The sequence below is a fragment of the Siphateles boraxobius genome, unplaced genomic scaffold, assembly GCF_051911475.1.
Source record: "Siphateles boraxobius isolate OS27281-9 unplaced genomic scaffold, OSU_SipBor_1 47, whole genome shotgun sequence".
Classification (NCBI taxonomy): domain Eukaryota; kingdom Metazoa; phylum Chordata; class Actinopteri; order Cypriniformes; family Leuciscidae; genus Siphateles; species Siphateles boraxobius.
The window spans coordinates 1,485,001-1,504,956 of record NW_027509108.1 but is presented as its reverse complement, the minus strand read 5'-3'; the positions used below and the strand labels follow the sequence as shown (position 1 = coordinate 1,504,956).

The window sequence follows — 19,956 nt, the reverse complement described above, 5'->3', positions numbered from 1 at the left end:
TGAGCTTCTACTCCAACCAGCGCTGGTTTATTGTATTATCTGTTCATAATAAAGGACCAAGAATTGGGGCACTTTTCGTTTGGACCATTTCATTTCCATTTCTAACAACGGTATTCTAGGTTATTACGTGTGGATGATTTTTGTCCAATAATTAGAATCTCTGTTTTTTCAGAATTTAGTAGTAGGAAATTACTAGTCATCCAATTTTTAATATCAACTATGATATGTGTGTGTGCAGGTGCGTGTACGAGTGTGTGTGTTTGTGTGTGTGTGTGTGTGTGTGAGAGAGAGTGTGTGAGAGTGAGTGTGTGTGTGCGTGTGATTGAGTGTATGCGTGTGTTGTGTTTGTTTGTGTGTGTGTGTGTGTGTGTGTGTATGAGTGTGTGAGTGTTTGTTCGTGTGAGTGAGTGTGTATGCGTGTGTGCATGTGCGAGTGTGTGTGTTTGTGTGTGTGTGTGTGAGAGAGTGACTGTGTGTGTGTGTGTGTGAGTGAGTGAGTGTGTGTGCGTGTGAGTGAGTGTATGCGTGTGTTGTGTTTGTGTGTGTGTGTCTTTAGTATCATGTGTCCTGGTTCTGTGTGTAGAGAGATACTCAATACCTGAGTGGCACAAAGCCTCGTCTGAACCTGAGAGCTGATGCTGGACTCACTCCTTAAATTTAACTATTTTCATGACATCACCAAATATAGAAGCATAAATATTAATAATACGTTCATGCAATATTATTTTCAAAATTGGCAAGAACGTAACACTTATACATTTAATTCTAATTTTATATTTCTTGTTTTTCTCTTTTGATTTTGTGGTATATGAACCTGACATGTGCGATTCACCCAGAAATAGAAACATAATGCTCCTTTTATTAAATTAATACGATGTTAAAATGAAATGAAATCCTTTGGAAATATTAAACAGTCATAAATCTTTGTCACAATGAAGAAAATGATGTTTTACTTTGCAGTTTGTTATTCTCATAATTCTCAAAGGCTACTTTAATTGGACTCATATTTAGTGTAATATAGTCATAAAAAAAGTCATCCTGAATTAAAATGAACTCAAAGTCACTACATCAAATACTATAATTCGTAAACTCTTTACAAAGCATATTTGTTAATTTTTGCATCATAATTGTCTTAAATATAGTCACAAAAATCTTAATGGTCCTTATGGCTTTCTTTAATTTCAGTTATTATAAAATAGTATGAAATATGACCCATGCATCTTCACTAATAGGGGGAAAAAACAGAACAGTCTAGACTTCTAATCTGGATAAACCAATATGCTGGTTTTTGCATAGACATTAATGATACAAAACTATCACTGATGAAAGTATTTAGAGTTTTGTTTGTCGTTGTGTTTATAAATACATTATGTTTTTACTTACAGTAAAACCAAAACTTATTCAGACACCTTCAACATTTCTCACATTATCACAGTTTATCCGCTATAGTTTAGAAAATGGTAATAAAATATGAGAAGAATTCAGAGTTATTAAATCAGTTGATATTTCACTATTTGTCCATCCTTCTGTTAGACTGTCTCACACATTGAATATCTGTCAGCTGTTAAATTTAACTACACAATTAGATAATACCAGTTTAGCTCAAACAATTACCAAGCAATGCTTCTTTTTGTTCACTCTGTGGTGTAAAAAGGTGCATTAGCAATGAAAAAAAAAATGGTCCCAAATTTTACTGATCACTGTAAGAAGAATATTTGGGTATAATGTCACATTTTACTTTATTTTGCTATCCCCACTTACATAAATCAACTAAAGTGTCCCGCACCCACTAGTAAAAAAATATCAAAAATGATATCTGGTGTCTGACTACCTTTCGGTTTGACTGTATGTGTTGTACCCGTCCGTGTCTGAGAAGGTCGTGCTCGTTCGCTGAGTGAAGTCTTAATTACATTTTAACTGCTATTGATCTCTCGCGCTCATTCAACTGTAATAACCGTGCCGTATGCGGTCGGTGACGTCACACCGGGCTCCCGGTAACGAATCTGACCCCTCACGCGCTCTGCTCTCAGCTGCGGGAAACAGGCAGCGGCACACACACGAGGGACAAAAGACAGCGAAAACTATTGAGCCTGTGCGCTTTTCTACTCTCCACTGATCACCGATCCGCTAGTTTCAATCTGTTTTTGTTTGTGGTGGATTACGCGCGCGCTCAACAAACTCTTGAATTTACTGAGGAAGATGAGCAGTTTGAGGGATGAAGCCCACGCATTGGACGCTCCTCGGGTGAGTACGACTGATTTGAAGCGTTTTTGACAATTATGTGGGTTTATTTGTCGCGAAAGTGGTCCGTTGAAGACGCGCGCGGCCGTTGAGCCCATTGCGCGCGCGCGCTCGAACACCTGCTCCACCTGAGGCGATTTAATTTCTCTTAGAAACACTTATAAAAGATGTTCGCACATTCAGATATTAGTTTGAATTACTTTACTAGAGCTTTTGTTAAAGCTGACCTGCGCCCTACGAGGATTTGACTGAATATTATCGAGGCGGTCAAACTGTCATCGACGGTGTTTATGAGGATTACAAGAACCTCATACAACCACAAAATACTGTTCAGTTTCAGAAAAGCGCTCAAAACAGAAAAATATGATTCCATATTCAGATCTCTCTCTCTCTCTCTCTCTCTGCCTGCTCTTGAAGATCCAGCATGGTGGGCAGATAAGCATCCCGGAAAGTCATTATTTAGGCTACAGGCTACTTGGCCATTTTTGATTGTCATTGTGATTTGAGCAAATTATGATTTACTAGTCATATTAGAAAGTAATATTTGTAATTTGTAACAAAAATATATTGAAAGGTAGGTGGAGGGGGTTCAAATGTTGAGAAATCATCAATTACTATGGAAATAAAAGTGATGAATCATGTTAAGTTAGAAATATCCCCTTGAAGGAAACAACTGTACAGTTGTGTTTAATGCAGTTGTCACAGTGTATGTGTGAGTTAGAGAGAGTGTGTGTGTGTGTGCGTGTGTGTTCAGGGTGATTGGGACTCTTTTTTCCATTGAGATGACTTGGTATTATTATTCAAAGACGAATGACGTTGTTCAAAAGATCATGTTAACTTGTAGTTTAGTTAGCAGAGCTTTCTGTTCACCTGACTTATGTATCTTGGTGTATCTGACTCCAGATCTTCCCTCAGTCGCTGTGATGTTCATGATGTTCAAGTGATGAACAGTATATTGATGGCTATAAACTGAGTTTCAGTAAACAGTCTGTACAGCACGAGATAGTTTCTTCGCTGGCCGGTGATGTTCACTTGTCTGGTCATTAAAGGAGATGTTAGCTTAAGTGTTTATCTTATGCATAAGTCATTCATTCCCCTCAGTGAGTGAGTGTGTGTGTGTGTGTGTGTGTGTGTGTGCTCTGCTTGGAGAGGCTGCACACGTAGCTTCACCATGAACAAAGCACGTGTGTGTGTGTGTGTGGGGGACAGTTTTGTTGGCCTACTGCAAATTGATCCATAATTAGAAGCAGGCATCCAGAGCTTTAAGCAAACAGTGGAGCGTTACAGGAGGATAATATTGACCTTATATTCCTGGAGTGTTTGAATGTGATACAGTGAAAACATGATCATCATCAATATTTTAATATCTGCACCGGAGCTCAAATGTGCTTAATAATCTCCTGGGATTGTTACAGGAGCGTTTCTGCATTAGCGGATTATTTGCTTTGGGTTTGGGCTTTCTGGGATGGACTGGTCATGTAAGGTGTGTGTGTGTGTGTGTGTGTGTGTGTGTGTGTGCGCGCGTGTGTGTGTGTGTGTGTGTGTCCCAGAATAAACCAAACAACAGTCTGAAACCACACCCCTCTTACAGTGTTTAGATATTATTTATTATTGGGGAAATCTAAAATAAAACAAGCAGTGAAAAATATGATACACCAGTCTTTTGGTAGATGAGAAGGTTATTTATGTAATATATTTTTACTCTTTTAATTCCTTTTTAATTTCCCTTGCTTTTATTTTGTGATTATTTTAATTCCTTTCTGTTTGTAAAGCACCTTGAATTACCATAGTGTGTGAAATGTGCTATATAATTAAACTTGCCTTGCCTCATAATCAACTATGGCTGGACGATCTTCCCAAAATTTCATATCACAATCTTATTGCAAACAATCACAATATGAATCGCAATCTCCCCAATTTTGAGATGTACTACCAAGAATATGCCTATGGACTTCTATGTTTACCTTTTTTTTTTAAAATAGTCATTAAACCCAGAGTTAAACTTTAAAACACTGCATAGTATTCACTGTATGAATTACATATATAGATTGATTCTTATTAAATCTACTAAAGCTATTCAGCCAAGAGCAGATTTTGTCTTTTGTTGTACATTAATGACAGACAGCATTTAGACTTCAAGACTGAATGCACGGATCTAATATTATGATCCGCATCCAATTTATTTCCCAATGGTTTATTCAGTTAAGACACAACTGACTGTCTTTATGTAAATACTCGCCAAGATGGACATTTTGACATATTTTTGTGTGTATTTGAAGTTTAGGCTCGCGTCTGAAACCCTGAGTATACTTCGCTCTCGCAGTGCGACACAGAAAAACTGTATTCTACGACACACGTTACATGATTTGACTGATTTGGACCTTAAGATAAGGCTTTTGACTCTTTCCCCACCAGCATTTTTTTTTTTTTTTAAGTTGCCAGCCACCGCCAACATTTTTGACAATTTTCACAAAAAAAAATCATAGCCCCCTGAATATTTTATTGTGTGAATATCTGAACATGTAATATATCAAAAGAAAGAACAGACCCTCTGCTTTGAAACAAACAAACAAACAAAAAGTTTTATTCTAGCTTTAGGCCTTGTGTCCACCAAAGCGTTTTTAGCCATCTGAAAACGCTAGACGCTCTGCTGAAAACGTCCAGCACTGGGTGCTTGAGAGCGTTTAGGCAGCGCTGCGTTTTTTCAGTAGAGACGATTCGTTGCTATGATACAGAATATCCGCAGCACAGTTTCCTTGTAACTGATTTCGTAGATAATTTGTTTCATACTAAAAATTTATTTTTCATCCATTGTGTTCGGTTAGCTCTGCTGGTTGATGTCGTTGTACAGAAAGAATGTTGTGACAGTTGGTCAGTGTGGTATTTGTCCCGCCCCTCCTCCACTGTGATTGGACGGCTGTGTAAAAAGTGACATTGATGAGGGCTGCGTTTTATCCAAAGCTGAAAATTTTTCAACTCTCGGCGACCAGTAAAAAACGCCTGGCGCTCAGCTCTTGAGCGTTAAATAGACGCTCAGCACCTCGTTACGCTCATGGTTTTTAAAAAACGCGGCGCTCCCATTGAAAACAATTGGAATTTTACGCCAGCTGCGTGAAAAACCGCCTAGTGGACACACGGCCTTATGCATTTTTTTAAATCAAAAATCTGAGCAAATCATGTTTTTGTTAAACACTACATCTGGATCAGATTCAGGATGATGATCTAAACACAGATGGAGTAGATCGAGTCCATCAACACCTCTAAAGCTTCACAGTCCTGTAGCTCGTCGTGGGTCAACGTTTCATTCAGTAACATTAGGCAGTTTTGATATATGCTGTTGATGATCGCGTAAGTTTATGCATCTTCTTACATATGCTATCGCTTGTTTCTGCTTCATCTTCACATGTGTTTTGATCGGGAGATTCTGTAGTCTTTCAGAAGATGCGCAATAGCGCCCCCTACCGTATAACACTGGAAAAATGGAAACGCAGTAAATTCTGTGTTTGGCCGGGAAAGAGTTAAACGGCGAAATTACGCAACACAATCTCATGAAAGTGTGTATCTATACCACAAATGTTATTTCTCGTGCCATTTATACGGCAAAAATGTTTTTTTTTTGCGCACTGAAAACCCCTTGGTTTGGATTAGGGGTGGGGAGTGTGTGCGTATTACACGCCATAAAGTGCGTATCATATGCACAGGAAAACTATTTTTGGCGTATAAATGGCACGAGAAATAACATTTGTTGTATAGATATGCACTTTGACTTAAAAGGAAAAGAAACGGCATGCGGCACGATGACCATTTTATCTTGATTATCATGTTTTTATAATCGTTGGAAGCCTCAATCGAAACCGAAACTAAAATTTGATTAATCAGCACAGCCCTTCTGCTGTTGTATTGTTTTTCAAATGCGTCACCACACATGAAAGACACTCGATAGAGTCACATTATATAACTCGGCCAGTCAGCACAGCCATCTAAGCAGTCAATGCTGTATTTTAACACTATTACGAGGATATAAAAGATCACAACCTCTATGATTCGCTTGAAAAGTAGATCATGTGACATCTTGAAGATCAATTATGATATAAAATCACCCCTAGTATTAAGAATAGGGAGCTTGTTTACTGATTTATTTAAAGGAATATTTTCCTCCATTGAAAATGTCATTATTTCATAGTTCATATCAAATGCATGCAAAAGTTGTCCGATAGCTGTGTAAGAAACAGATCCACGTTATTCATGTCCCTTGTGGCTGTAGTGAAGCGGAGTGTTTGTTAATATTACAGAAGATACTAAAATGGCATTGGTGGAAAGAATTAACATTATTTCTGAATGTCAAAAATAATTGACAGAATTGTAATTTTGGATGAAAAAGGTCTCCTAAAAATAATAAACAATTTATTTTAGAGACTGAGCTATTTATGTGTGTTTGTGTGTCATTGTGTCAATTAAGTTATTTTTGTGCTATTTTCCCTTCTCTGCCATTATATAAAATTCCCTTTAGCTTATTTAGCCTAATTTAGAAAAGTGGAAATAACCGTTACTGAATGAATTACTTTTTCTCCATCCGTGTGTGTGTGAGTTTTATAGACATGTATAAGTGTGTGTGTGTGTGTGTGTGTGTGAGCGAGAGAGAGAGAGAGAGAGAGAGAGAGTGTGTGTGTGTGTGTGTGTGTGTGTGTGTGTGTGTGTGTGTGAGCGAGAGAGAGAGAGAGAGTGTGTGTGTGTGTGTTAGGGATGGGAATTGATAAGAATTTAACGATTCCGATTCCATTATCGATATTGCTTATCGATTCGATTCCTTATCGATTCTCTTATCGATTCTCATTGGGTGAGGGAATAAGTACAAATGTGTTTGTTTGTATTAACTCACTTTAATATCTGATCAGAAGACACAGCACAGAGTATTAGTGGTTTGAACCTACACTGGTCTCATGGTTCGGTTCGATTACGATTATCATGTCATCGATTCAGTTCGATTCGATATCTCGATGCATCGCGGTGCACTGCATCCAATTTTCAATTTTACTTCAAAAGTGATGTGTGAGTGCGCACGCGTGTGTGTGTGTGTGTGTGTGTGTGTGTGTTCGCCTGTTCGGGAAGTCGCAGTGACAGAAACAGTGACATTCCAGTTAAAGTTTCATGGGACTAAAGTCTGTTTATGCCATTAAGAAAATGAAATTCTGTCAAATCAATTTTGTTTTAAAGAAATGTTCATTTAAAAGCAGCGCTCATTCATCATTGTATAATGTTACCCTGAGACGCGCGCATCCGTCAACGAGTCCGTTGTTGAAGACGATCATCCATTTATAACCACGCGTAACAAACACAGAATACTTGTAATTTGACCATCGGGTGCGCATACGTAAATCAGATAACATTAGGGCGGGTGGATGATTTGTTTTTGGGTGCGGATCCGGGTGATATTGGAGCTCATGCTTACTCTAAAGCAGTCAGACTCTGCAGGCGTTATAACAGCTCGAGTGAACACGGCTAATGTGGTATTTCAAGTTAGTGGTATTACCTCCTGCATATTCTATTTGTGCGTGATTTGTCTCTTCTCCATGTCGTGCTAACCAGGTTGTTCATAAAAGCCGAAATGTGCCCGGATGTAGGCTTTTAAAGTAGTTGGAGCATTTTTAATTACTCACACTCGCGTCAAATTAATTGCATGCTGTGTGGCCAAATGTTTCTGCATATTGGAAGTAGTTCCCTTTGATGAAATTGAAATTTTACAAGTGTTGCAAATGACCGTATTGTCGTCTTTTCGAGTGAAATATAACCAAAACAACGTAGCGCGTGTGTGACGTCATGACACATTTGCAACGAGCGGAACCGATAAGAGGAATCGTTAAGCAAGCATGCTAACGGTTCCAAGGAATCGGTTCACTGGGCACCGGTTCTGAAGAAGAACCGGTTCTCGATTCCCATCCCTAGTGTGTGTGTGTGGGAGCGAGATAGTGTGTGTGTGTGTGTGTGTGTGTGTGAGAGAGAGAGAGCGTGTGCATGTGTGTGTGTGATAGAGAGAGAGAGAGTGTGTGTGTGTGTGTGTGTGTGTGTGTGTGTGTGTGTGTGTGTGTGTGTGTGTGAGCGAGAGAGTGTGTGTGTGTGTGAGAGAGAGAGAGCGTGTGCATGTGTGTGTGAGAGAGAGAGAGAGAGAGAGAGAGAGAGAGAGAGAGAGAGAGAGAGAGAGAGAGAGAAAGTGTGTGTGTGTGTGTGTGTGTGAGAGAGAGAGAGAGTGTGTGTGTGTGAGCGAGAGAGTGTGTGTGTGTGTGTGTGTGTGTGTGTGTGTGTGTGAGAGAGAGAGAGAGAGAGAGTGTGCGTGTGTGTGTGTGAGTATGTGTTTTTGTGTGCGCATGTGTTTTTTTTTGTGTGTCTCTGTGTGTGTGCGAGAGAGAGAGAGAGTGTGTGTGAGAGAGAGAGAGATTGAGTGAGTGTGTGTGTGTGTGTGTGTGTGCGAGAGTGTGTGTGTGTGTTGTGTCTCTCATTGCTGATAGGTTGCTGTCAAAAGCAGAGCAGTTGATTCTCACACTTAATGAAGAAAATAAGCAATAAAAATGTATATTTTAGTCAGTATATTAGTAACATATAATAATATTTTGCTCAATATTTCTGTATCCTTTATGTTTATGCGTATTACAGTATTTCATTGTCTGATAGATTAGCAACATTGTAGCACCAAACAATTTGAATCAATTGAGATATTGCTTGCGGAGAGCGTCCCAAATCATGCAGGGATGAGAGTCCTGGTTTAGGATGAGGGTGCAGGTTGTAGTTCACTGTGTTTTAAAGCAGAGCTCATTTTCTTAGACTGGTCGAATCTTCTGCTGTATTTACTGCCGTGTGTGCTTCAGGTTGAATCACACTCACTCACTGCTGTCATTGACATCAAACCGTGTCACTACGTGATTTGAAACACAACCCTGCTAACATGATCGTTTCCCCCACAGAGCCCATTGAAAGTGTATTTGTATTCAGATGGGGCTGTGAATCACTGGTCACACACACACACACACACACACACACACACCTGAATGGATTGAGCAGAGCCAGGCTGTTTCCCTGAGAAAGAAACAGTTATTACTTTAAAGAAAATATAATCAGTCTTATTTTTGGCTGCTAGTTCATCTATAGTGACATATATAAATGAGTCTAGATCCGTATTAGTTCTCAGTGCCATTCATCACACAGAGACTGGGTTTAGCACTGGATGCAAACACTTAAACATGCGCATGTCAGTGCAGTGAGGTTTGAGAAGGGCTGCGATAAAACGGCATAGGTATTTATCGACGGTACACCCTTGTTGGTAACCATATAAAAAATGTTTGATATAGCGCTCGATATTTTCAAGTGCCGCTTTCTCCTTCTTTCTTATTTAAAAATATATATATATTTTTTTTTAAATCGAGGAGATTTCTCTAGTATTTCTTTCTTTTTGCTGTTTCGAAAACGCACGAACCCGGACACCACTGTGTCGTATAAAACCGAACCGTGAATTTTGTGAACCGTTACACCGCTACTTATTACAGATGTAGATCTACCTCAAAGTTTGCCTTGATTGCTCTACGTTCACACTTTTACATTGCACACATTTAACATTTTATTGAAGTTCAAGAGGTTCTTTAACACTTACTTTTTTATCTGAATATAAGACATAAAGAAGACATTTTTGTACTCTGCTAAAACTAAAATAATTTGTTGTTTGCCTTAATAATGTGGATAAATAAATTTAAAAAACGTGGTTTAAATTCAAACTTTTATACTTGTCGTTTTAAAAAATGTCAATAACTATCGATACCGAACGATATTAAACATTATATCGTGATCATTTCTTTTAGCTATATCACACAGCCCTGAGAGTCTGTTTCTCACACAAATGATTATATGGCTTACGAAGACTTGATATATAGTGTTCAACTTTTTTTTCTCTCAAAGTTTCTTCCAGTAACATTAATAGAGTGTTTGTTTAAAGTTATCTGGTCTTTAATAATGTTCTCAAAACATTAGCACAACAACTTTATTTCTACATCGTTCATGGAGGTTCTTTTCTGAAACATTTTAGCTTCATGCTCGTTACATTTTTAAACATTTTTTAAATGTTTCTACTTGTTTTACTTGTTCTATGGACGCTTGTTTACTAAGAAGATATTTGTGACTTTTTATCTCTCAATTCACAGAGTTTACATCTCACAATTCTGACTTTATTTTCTCAGAATTGCGAGATATAAAGTTATAAAGTCGCAATTGCGAAGGAAAAAAAGGTCAGATTTGCAGAAATTGCGGAAACAAGCTTCCATAACGTTCCCATCCCTTACGGAACAAAAAAATATATGGGAATATACTGCAAAATATAATGTTATATATTACATAATACATTTCCATATATGGGAAACTAGTTCTTATATTTTTCAATATACTGCAATATGTGCATTGACCATGTATGGCTATTATATAAATGAAGACAAAAATAGCATTACGTGTAATATTCACAAAGTTTTATCCTTTATTGTGTACATATATTGCACATACATGTGCACATATAAATGTGAATGTATTGTACACACATGTATACACACACATTCACAGAATGAGTTACAGCAGATTTCTAGTTCCCAGCATGCTTTGCTTCTGACTGTTAACCCTTGTGTTATGTTGCGGGTCAATTTGACCCATCATAGACAGCCATTTTTAAGCAACTGTACAGACACAAAATAAATACATTTATTTTCTGTATGTCAGGGCAATTCAGCTGCAGTTCTAACGTGCAAGTGCATCTAAAAGTGCTCTAACCCTAACCAAACACACTTGAAAAAGCTAAAATCACAGTGTTCAGAATTATTTGCAAATTACTGATGAAAATATGTAATTACTATCTGTGTCAGACAATATATAATAATAATAATTTCAATATTCAAGATATCTAAAATACCTAGCTTTTAACCAAAACTTTTATGTAGGATTTTCAAAGGCAGCTTCAAAGAGCCAAAAAAAAAATGTTTTTGTTATGTTTGGTTTCTCACTTCCCTGTGAGTGAATATTGAAACTAGTGAACTAGGTCTTAGGAAACTAGGGAAAGTTGACTTAGGAAAATTAAAAAAATTCATTATACAGCAAAATTGTATTGTTCATTTACGATGTTCAAAGCATACAATGTAAAAGAAAAAAGTTAAAAAAAAATGTATATGCAGGAAAAAATCAGTATACTGTTTATTTTCCAATTTTGTCAAAACAAAACTGGTTTAAAAATTGGTTTAAAAACATTTTCATAAATCATATTTTCAGATATAATGTTTTTGTAATGTTTGACAAATGTTGATATTAAAAGTTTACAGTTTGTATCTAAATCTTTGTTGTTTTTCATAGTGTGATTTTTGAGGAATTGTATTGAATCCAATCTGGGTCAATTTGACCCGGTCCATAAGGGGAGTACACAGAAACCAAACAGAACACGAGGGTTAAAGGAGAGCAAATCTTCAAATTAAGTAAATTCTGATTATAGGTGGGACTTAACTTATAATTTGTTGCCATTTTCATATCTTTTGTACTTTGCCCTGAAGAAGACCACGTGCTGGTCGAAACATGTTGGCTCGTGCACTTTTATAACGACTTAATCCATATTTAATAAAGGCTTTTTAACTTTATCCTTCTCCTCACTGTAAACCTGACTGAGTGCCTGGGAGCTGTTTCTCGTTTCTCGTTTCTTTGGATCTTTCCGCTACCCCGAGAGCACCTATCACGGACTTTATAAAATCACATACATTATGATATATTAGAAAATCAATGTCACATATTTTTCAATATATGAAATGCGGCATTTCCTGATTCAATATATTGTACACAATATATTATTCTGTATATTTTCAAATATACTGTTAAACTATTCAATATATTGATCATTCATATATGGGAAATATATTTTCGTTCCGTAAGGGATAATGTTTGCAGAATGATGAAAAGGAATGTTCCCTTAAAGGTGCAGTGCGTAGCTTTTGGCGACATCTAGCGGTTCGGCTGCGAGTTGCACTAAGGGCTCAGCCCACTGCTCACCCCTCCCTTTCGAAGAAGCTACGGTGGCTAAAACGGGACAAACATCGTCTTCTGAGACAGCAGAGAATAGCCAGAGTAAACCAAGTTTCTGTTCCACAGTCCATTATAAACCACATCATGGATAAAGTTTACAAAGCCATAGACAGGCGAGGATCAAGGGTCTTAATACGTAATATAATAATAGTAATTAGTTGACTGTCTCACGAACGTAACCAGCACATTTCACCCCACATAGCAAACCCATAATACAGCGAGGGAGAAGAACCACACGAAACTATGCAACTATATATTTTTTCTAACAGGGTAGTAAAAGTTTAGCTGGCTAATATTAGCTGTTACTGTGGCTGAGCTGGTTAAAACGTTAAGCCTTGTTTATACTTGACGAGTCCGCATGAGTCCAAAGGTGCGCGCGGCAAAAATGACATGATTGTAACAGCGTGCGCGCCTCCGCATCCCCTAGACACCATGGTAAGTGCACTTACTACACACAATAGGCTTTTTTCTCTGATTTTGGAAACTCGATCGACTTAAAATGCTTCCAAGATCGACGGGTTGGTGATTCCTGTAACTGTTTTACGGTCAATGACAAGAGTACTAATCAGCTGTCTCCCGAACGTAACCAGCACGTTTATCCCCACATAGCAAAGCCATAACACAGCGAGGGAGAAGAATTAAGTTACATGAAACAATCCAACTACATATTTACACCACTGACAAGGGAAAAGTCACTACTCACGGTGTTTATGGCTAGCTTCTAGCTTTCTGCTGCTTCTCTTTCAAGGTAGTGAGGAAACGCGCTCTGTAACGCTGTTTGTTCGCTGTCGGCTACGGTAGAAACATGACGTCACAATATGTCGACCTTCATAGAAGGGGATTCCCGTGGTTATGTAGATATAAATGCCTCATTCTAAGGTAATAAAAAAATTACGGTTTATTAAGTAAGTTCTTTATGCACCACTGAACACATAGTTATGGATGACATATTGCATTTCTGTTAATAGATACTCAAAATGTTTACACATTGCACCTTTAATGTTCGTAGAACCAAGAAAACATTCAGAAATGATGTTTTTATACGAATATGAGCAAAACGTTCTTTGAATATATCTTTGTTGGCTGGGACAATTGTGTGTATGGTGCTTTTTTTGGAGCTGGACAGCTCATTGGACGTTATGCTTGTGTTGAATTGAAGAGCGAGTTTTGCAGAATAAAGAAAGACATTGATGACAGAAGTTTAATAATTAAGTGAATTGTTCTTTTAACTCAGAGCTCAGTCTCTTGAGTCTGTTCAGACTGATTCAGTTCGCTCAGGGAGTTTGAGTCTTTTTTAGCACTTTTTACTCCGATAATGTTGTTTTTAATGTGTATTAGTTTTGTACACATTTGCTAAACTCATCTAACTGATGATGTCTCTCCACAGCCTAAAAGTGCGATGCTTTTGAAAGGCTGTCAGTGAAGAAATGATGATTTTAGCGCTATAATGGTAATATAATATAATAATGGCGTGTGCTGTGGTTCTTCTTTACAAACTAATCACACGCTAAATTTATTAAATAATTCATCATGATAAAAGGGACACGCAATGATAGTGATTCTTGCAGTAGCAGAAGCTGAAATAGCTTCTTGAGTTCGTTACAGACTCGTTTAGCCCTGATTAATCTATGCTAATGAGCCTTTTTCAGATTTGAGCGCCGAGGGCAGAGAATAATTGAACAGTCTCAGATATCAGTCTGACAAGTTTTGAGCTTGTATTTATTGATTTTTGCTTTTATTAAATATGTATGTAATATATATATATATATATATATATATATATATATATATATATAATGTTTAATGCATTTGATTCTGCTCTTTCTGAAGCACTGAGATTAATTAATTCATGTGCGCATGTATGACGTCCTTTCTTATAATAATTCCATTAAGAACATTAATTGAACTGGTCTTTGATGTTGTTTGAATATTAATGAAGTGTTAGATAATGAAGAACAGGGATTGTGGGCTGATTTTATAATGGACAGCATAGAAACACAACAGCATATGTCTTGTTATACAAAGGAGACATTGCTATTGCTATTGTGTTAAACCTCGGAGCATAACTTATTCAACGTTCATTCATTTATTATTCAACGCACAATGATGATACATTACATTCTCCAGCTTGTAGTTGTGCTTCACACTCGCCAGTTCTCACCTGGCAAACAATAAAGCAGGTGAATAAAAAAACTAATTTCTTCAGATCCGAAGATCACAGAGATGAAGGTGCAGGACAGGAACAAAACACTTGGAACACCTTGGCAACCACATAGCAAGAAGGACATCAACAGGCTGGATGAACTGATCAGGCGGGCCGGCTCTGTGATCGGTATAAAGCTGGACTCACTGGTGATGGTGGCAGAGAGGAGGACACTGGACAAACTACTGGACATTATTGATAATGCCATCCACCCTCTGCACACCATCATCAGCACTCAGAGGAGCCGGTTCAGTGGAAGGCTGCTCCTTCCCAGGTGCCGGACTAATAGACTCAAGGACTCCTTTGTCCCTCATGCCATCAGACTCTACAACTCCTCACTTGGGGGGAGGAGAAAATAGGGCAGAGAGGACACTACATATACATACATATACACACACGTATACATACACACCTGGACTTACATTATACCTGGTCACTATATCACTATAACAGTGGACTTAACATTGACAATTTTTAAAATAATTTATGGTTGTTGATATTCTGATTAATGTTATTATTATTATTATTGCACTGTTGTATTGTATTCTCTCCTTTTCTCTGCTACTCTCTTTTTCCTTTGCTAAAACTGCTGCTGGAATTTTCAATTTCCTTGCGGGAGTCTTCCTAAAAGGATTAATAAAGATAAGTCTAAGTCTATGTCTAAGTCTAGCAACGCCCTGGCAACCACGTCATGGTGGGATGTTTTGCATGATCTAGTGCCGATCACATTTGCTTTAGGAAATGTAGTTCTGTAAAGTACAGTCATTCAGAATGTGTGTTTGCATATGTGTGTGGTGTGTGTGTGTGTGTGGGTGGTTTTGTTATAAGACTATCTGTTGTGACTCATACTGCCACACTCATATTTAAATCATTTAGCTCCATTGTTAAGAACAATATGTAATTAAGATCACTATGCCATATTGTGTTATGAGTCTGCGTGTGGGTGTGAGGGTGCTCTTGTGTGTGTGGGTGTATGAGAGTGTGTGTGTGAGAGTGTGTGTGAGTGTGTGCGTGTGTGCGTGTGTGTGGACGTGTGTGTGCATGCGTGTGTGAGTGGGTGTGTGAGAGAGTGTGTGTGTGTGTTTATAAGTATGCATGTGTGTGCTCTTGTGTGTGTGGGTGTATGTGAGTGTTTGTGTGCGTGAGTGTGTGTGTGTGTGTGTGTGTGTGTGTGTGTGTGTGTGTGTGTGTGTGTGTGTGTGTGTGTGTGTTCGTGTGTGTATGTGAGTGTTTGTGTGTGTGTGTGTGTGTGTGTGTGTGTGTGTGTGTGTGTGTGTGTGTGTGTGTGTGTGTGTGTGTGTGTGTGTGTAAAAACTCCTTTGCTCAGCTCACAGACTGAGGTTTTTAGGAACAATAAAGTTTGTGGTCCTTCACAAGACACTATCACGCATCATCAAGTTCAGGAGACAGACACATCAGCACTTTCAAACGTGTCATTATATGAAGTGTTTCCACTAGACAGCCTTTTACAGGTTTTCACAATTGCTAAGACACATGTCTTGAACCCTTCACACATTTTATCACAACATTAAACACAAAACCAAATCTTCAAACTACATTAATAAAACTCCTGCCTCTTCTGGCAAAACCAAACAGTGCTTTCAGATCATACACACATCAGTCAATATATAATCATTACAGATCTGAGAATAGAGAACAGCATTCAGAGCATGCGGATACATTAGAAAATGTATATTGTGTACAGTAAACAAAATCTGCAGTTACGTAAAAAAGTATAGTAATCGCAACTAAGGTGAATATTTTGTATACTGTATGCACTGCAACTATAGTATTGTTCTCAATATCGTATAGTATTGAATGTCTGTATATGCAGCACTGGCTTACTGTAAAAAATACAGTAGCCCAAATGAAAAAAAGGGCAAAGAAAACTCTGAATGAAAATCATGTTACACTACACTTTTAAAAAGTTGTGCGACTGCAAAATCAAGTGCAATCAATGACTGGAAATCCACTGAGTCTGAGGCACATACTGCACACACACTGCGCATAAAAGCACCAAATTAATAAAAAAAAAAACGATATATTGCCTGCGTTCTGTTCTTTATCCCGTTTGTGGTACGGGTGCTACGGTTCGGGCTGTATGGTCACGGCTTCAGTACGGTTCGGTATGTGCGATGTTCAGGGGAAAAAGGTCTGCTGTCAAATTAAAAGAACGTTTATTTAGCCTTGCCTAACATTAGTTTTCAGGTACAGAAATTACTGTAACAATAACATTGCATATTTGAGTGTGTAGATTAAGTAAAGTAAAGATGAATCCTTATTAAAGTTACTTTGAACAATTTGTCCACTTTTTTTTATCATCACTTTTGTAATCTATTGGGAACCCAGAATTAGTCTTCATCATCAACGAAAACATGCTTTAGCAGAACTTTGTCTGTCTGTTTTACGCATTGTTATTTTCAATAAACCGTTTTACAGAAGCGTCGTCGGATTTAAGATAAACCGCGGTGCAAGTGTGTGCAGAACAGTGCGGTTCGGTTGTTTAACCCTTACACCCCTAGTCTGTGATGATGTAAGAGGAACTCAAATCTGTTTTGGCCATAGTGCTTTTAGTCTGTTCCTTGGCATACAAAAAAAATAAGTACGTACGTTATTAAATATTTACCTTTTAAAAAGCCATTTAGTTTAACTGTACAAGCTGTGTAATTGTTGAGTTGTTGTCATTCTTTTACTCTTACACATGTAGCCGACACTTTGTTTTAACTGGAGATGCACCGATTGATCGGCTGGTGATCGGAATCGGCCGATTTTCACGTAACCGGCGACCGGCCGGTCAGTCTGACATATTTTATGCCGGTCAGATGCACTCAGGCGCCGCATGATTAAAATCGCGCAACATCAGCATCACACGTGCACACAGAACGCACATGTAGGAAACCTCGTGCATTACGGCCATTTCACACTGCAAGCGAGCGCGTTTTTTTTTTTATTTTTATTTTTTAAGCGTGCATGTTAATCACTGTGTGCAGTCACAGGAGCGGGAGCAGCGCGTGATCAACGGTGAAGCGGGAGTTTCGGCGCAGAGTCTATTTTTGCTGCGCTGCTCACGCCCAATTAAAGTGAAAGCACACTTTTGATTAGGGCTGTAGTACTCGAGTCCGCACTCGAGACCGTTTTCCTATGATCTCGGACTTGTCTCGGACTCGCTGCTATTCGGACTCGGACTTGTCTCGGTCTCGTCCACTGGTCTTGCCAAATATGGCTTTTGGTCTCGACCGAGTCCAGCTGTCTTTATTGTGTTCCCAGTAAGCACACATAAAAGCCATTTATATGCGCTCCGTTTATTTGCTCTGGTGTGAGTCGCGATTGCGCCAGAACCAGCCAGTCATCGAGATATAATTCAGCACGCGCACTCCCCGCAGTCTCAGGGGAGAAACATGCACTTCGTAAATGTACGGGGTGCTAGGGACAGACCGGACGGCAGAACTGTGTATTGATAAGCCGGCCCCTCGAAGGCGTATCTCAAGAATGGCCTGTGATGGGGGGCTATCTGAATGTGAAAGTATGCGTCTTTCAGATCCACAGTGAAACACTGCTATTATGAGGTATCACCATATGTCATCATTTTGTTTTCTTTAGATTAGAAGATTATATGATATAAATGTTTATACTTTAAAATACTGGGTGTTGTGACACTGTTTTTGCTTTTAGATCAACAAATAATAACCCAAAATGATTGTCTTGATAATGTCTTGCACAAGACTTTTTTTTCCCTGTCCTGGACTCGGTCTTGACTCGGACTCGAACCTCTTTGGTCTTGGTCTTGTCTCGGACTCGACTAGTCCTGGTCTTGGACTCGACAAAGGTGGTCTTGACTAGAGCCCTACTTTTGATGGACAAAATAAATATGATTTCACACAAAAAGTGCCCAAAATGCACAGAATTTGCATGTCTGGTGTGTTTTGACAAGAACTGGAGTAGGCTATGGCAGAAAAGAAAAGGAAAATGTACCCATTTAAACTTGTTTTTGTTATTTCCCAATCCTGGAGTTTACCTCTCTGCACCTTGTACAAGCGTTGACAGTGAGCGCTTGTTCAGTCTGGCTGGACATGTGGCAGAGAGAGAAGAAACACACTATCTGGTGACAAAGCAGAAATGCTTCTGTTTGCGAAGAAAAACTTTCCATTGATGTACAAATGATTGCAATAGGCCTGTGTGTGTGTGTGTGTTTTGAGAAATATCTTTATACTACAAGGTTATATTTAGGGCTGCAACAACTAATCGATAAAATCTATTATAATCGATTATGAAAATCGCTGTCAACGAATGTCATTATCGATTAGTTTGTCTGCTTACGTCACGGGGAGCGTTTACTGGTACGCACACACACGCAAGGTCTCTCTCCCTCAGGCGCTCTGCCAGAGCGCGCGCGCTACACGGTTTGGAGCAGTCTCTTCTGTCTCGCATGCGCGCTCTAGATTTCGGGAGTTTGAACTAATTCGCGGGCATCAGGGAGCCGCAATCAATATGCGGGAGACTCCCGGGACTTCCGGGATCTTGGGATGTCTGTATTTTGTCTCGAGCATCAGGTTGCGCAATCAGTTCGCTCGCAACGTAAGTGATGGATTAAAATAGCGCTACCGCAGAAATAGGTTAAATTAAAACGGTCTTTACAAAGCGAAGCACTAAATATAAAGGCAGTTAATAACAGCAGCAGTAAAATATTGTTTTTTAGTCACTGTACTCAGTGGTTTTCAGCGAATGCTTGTGCACTAATGCATAATTTCTCCTGTCCTTTACTCAAGCCTGTTAGCTTGCTGGGTAACGTTACCTCCATTCCGTTCTCTTTTTATAGCATTTGTCTACTAAGTTTTAATTGTTTTTCAAACGCGATCTACTGCGGCTCTACGTTCACACAATTGTTTTCAGTCTTTCTATATTTATTTAATCAATTTATCCTTATATTATTCTTTTATATATTATATATAATATATATTATATTCTTTATCCTTATATTCCTTATATATAATTAATTTTAAATAAAAATTAAATGAATTATATATTTTAGATGTTTTTAGTTTGTTTTTAGTTCAGATATTCACATCTGAACAACATGTCTGTGTAAATTTGTTTTAACAAAAATTTTGTTAAAACATAATATGTTGGATATCATTTTTTTTAACAATAATCATGTTTGTCAACTTGCCATCAGCAATTATCATTAAAAACAATGCAAATATTGATATTAGTAAAACTCAATGTGTGGCTTTTGCACTTTTTAAAGTACACTTTTACACATAAAGACCCTGATTTACGGTTTTATTTAGTTGTAATAAAAAAAAAATCTAATTTAATTTCTATCCGATTAATCGATTAATCGAAAAAATAATCGTCCGATTAATCGATTATCAAAATAATCGTTAGTTGCAGCCCTAGTTATATTTATCTTATTCAAATTTGTTTGG

At 38.2% G+C, this 19,956-nt stretch overlaps 1 protein-coding gene across 2 annotated transcripts in view; it reads left to right on the top strand.

The window, feature by feature from the left end:
- The first annotated feature begins 1,978 nt into the window (after nt 1-1,978).
- gcgrb (glucagon receptor b) overlaps nt 1,979-19,956 on the top strand; it is a 63,151-nt gene continuing 45,173 nt past the window's right edge. For both annotated transcript variants that reach the window (XM_077201379.1, XM_077201378.1), the window contains exon 1: nt 1,979-2,244. The gene's annotated coding sequence lies outside the window, so the exon portion shown is untranslated. The remainder of the gene's footprint in view (nt 2,245-19,956) is intronic.